The sequence below is a fragment of the Calliopsis andreniformis genome, unplaced genomic scaffold (genome assembly GCF_051401765.1).
Source record: "Calliopsis andreniformis isolate RMS-2024a unplaced genomic scaffold, iyCalAndr_principal scaffold0349, whole genome shotgun sequence".
NCBI lineage: Eukaryota > Metazoa > Arthropoda > Insecta > Hymenoptera > Andrenidae > Calliopsis > Calliopsis andreniformis.
In genome coordinates this window covers 205,001-207,500 of record NW_027480758.1, presented here as the reverse complement: position 1 = coordinate 207,500, position 2,500 = coordinate 205,001, and the positions used below count along the sequence as shown (strand labels likewise).

The 2,500-nt window shown below is 53.0% G+C and overlaps 1 non-coding gene across 1 annotated transcript; it reads left to right on the top strand.

Moving 5' to 3' along the window:
- Window positions 1-1,070: 1,070 nt before the first annotated feature.
- On the top strand, window positions 1,071-1,225 carry LOC143187829 (5.8S ribosomal RNA). The gene has a single exon (XR_013003317.1). It is a non-coding gene; the product is annotated as a 5.8S ribosomal RNA (ribosomal RNA).
- Window positions 1,226-2,500: the final 1,275 nt, after the last annotated feature.

The following is a 2,500-nucleotide window of genomic DNA, read 5'->3' as shown; positions in this document are numbered from 1 at the left end:
TACAAAGAGCCCGCCAGTTTGGGATGTATCGTTCCCTCCTCGGCGCGTAAGCATTGCGTCGATATATATAGCGCTTGCGTGAGGTGCATCTCCGATAGCCCCGTCGCCACAGCATGATATCGGGGTCTTTCATATCTTATGGAAGACATGGTCCCGTCGCTGCGCGATGTTTCGGTCACACACCCGCCGCTAATATATACGGTGCATACTCGCGCGGCAGAGAGAGGAGAGAGAGCGTGCTTGCCAGCTGCTTGCGCGAGGCTGCGCCCGTTTCTCCTATTTTCGGTGGGAATAATGAAAAGCGAGCGAAGAAGAGGTTAAGGAGAATAACCGATATGAGCGCACGAGTGCGAAAGCAAACGTTTTCCCATTCGCATCCCGCTCCCGGTGTTTCTTCGTCTCTTTACCTCGTTGTTCTCTCCGAACCGTCCAGCGGATGTGGACCCTCTCTTGAGAAAGAGAGGGCCCGGGTAACCTAGGACGCGACACGTATCCCGCGTCGATGTGCGGCCGTAGGGTACGTATTCCTGCCGTGTGAACAACAACTGTGGACCGGCTGTTAACAGCTTCGACTTTCGTGAGTCTGACTCCCAAGAATAATGGAATTTGTGTGTGAATTTAAGGGGATGAGAAAGACCGATCGAAGCCGGCTGCGAAGTCCGTTCTAATCGGCTATCCAAATCAGGAGGGGAATACGTACGTGCAGGGCGCTGCGACAATAAAATGGGGGGTGTCGTTTCAGAGGAGAACACCGTGGATGTACGTGGTTCACTTGATCGGGGTATCCCCGTCGGCTCCATCGTACTCTCCAGGTTGATCCTAGGTTTTTAAATGTACTCTACGCCTGGCCGTTACGGGAACCGTTCGCAATTGCGTGGCGGTCTCCGTGCGGAACCGCATCCCAGAGACCCCTGTGTCGTCACTTTCGTTCGTTCGGACGAAGTGTCGCGACGCCCGAACCTCCATCGACCGTGTGCTAGTTGGAGGCGCGGGTCTCGGATTCTTCCGAACCCGAGAACTATATACGAGTATGATATATATATATACATGAACACAGAATATTAAAATACAACCCTGAACGGTGGATCACTTGGCTCGTGGGTCGATGAAGAACGCAGCTAATTGCGCGTCAACGTGTGAACTGCAGGACACATGAACATCGACATTTCGAACGCACATTGCGGTCCACGGATACAATTCCTGGACCACGCCTGGCTGAGGGTCGTTCACGTAACCTTAAGACTGCTTACGTTGGCATCTCGGTGTCACGTACGAGCGATTGTTGGACCGTTCGTCGGCGTTTGCCGCGGTCGCACGAAAACAAGCGAGAATACGCTCTAGACGTCATGGAGGGAAGAAGGTTGTGTGTACGCGGCAGATGACTGGAGACATCGTCGTCATCGTCGTTGCTTTGTCGTTCCGGACTTGCGTGAGTGCTAATTTTCACACGGCGTCGTGAGTCGCTTAATTTGTCGACCGCCCGTGTGTGTATGTGCACCGCTCCGGACGCAAGCGCGCGGACGTACGATCATCGACCAGCCTCCGTGTCTCGCCAAATACCCTCGTGATTGTTAACAGACAGCGTTCGCTTTTCGTGCGAGTTTTCATCCGCGCTCCCGACGTAGTCTGAAATGATGCGTGTAAGAAAGAGGCGTGCGTAACCCGCAACGACACACAAGAGAGTTTGTCGTGAGACTACAGAGAAGGACAATGAAAGGGTGTGCGAGTGAGCATGAACACGAGATCGCGTATACCCCACCCGTGTAGTGTGGTGAAGAAATGTATGACGAGAAACAGAGCCCCAGGGATTCTAGAGGGATCGTCTTGTTGCAGGAACAACGCGAAAAGGAGGCACTCATTCGTCGAAACGATGAAGTTCCGGGATGCATCTTCCCCGGCCACGTTTCGGTCGAGTCGTTTGTGGCTCCGTGAATGTGTTGTGTTGTACTACAACTTGTTTCTGTATCCTGAATCCTCTTTGGCGAGGCTTACACAGCCGCCATATATATGACTCATCACATAGGGATGACTTCTCTCCTAGAAGGAGGAGGTGGAAAGGTAGCAGCGTCCGGTCGCCCCATGTCTTCGCGTTAGTCGATCGCCGAGAGAGACCGCGCGTCAAGTCCGGTCGTCCAGTCCACGAAAGCTATACAAAAAGCAAGCGGACGGGCGTTAAACCATACCGGCAGTCGCCTGGCGAGAGTCTCTCTCCTTTAGATCGAATTAAACGAGACGCGAAGATGCTTTGGTGTGGCGCATTAAGGACGATGTGACTTACTTTCCGCTGATCACTTCTGGCGAATTACGAGGAGCTTCCTTACCTTTGGAAACGCTGCTGTTGCGTTACGACAACATATTCCGAAGGCACACGGCGAAGTTGGGACGACGCATCGAACATGATCTCAAGTCTCTCTCTCATTTCCCATTTCTCGTAACATTCGTTCACACACTCTGCCTGGTCCGCTTCTCTCGGTTGTGTGCCCCCGTTGTACGAGGATTA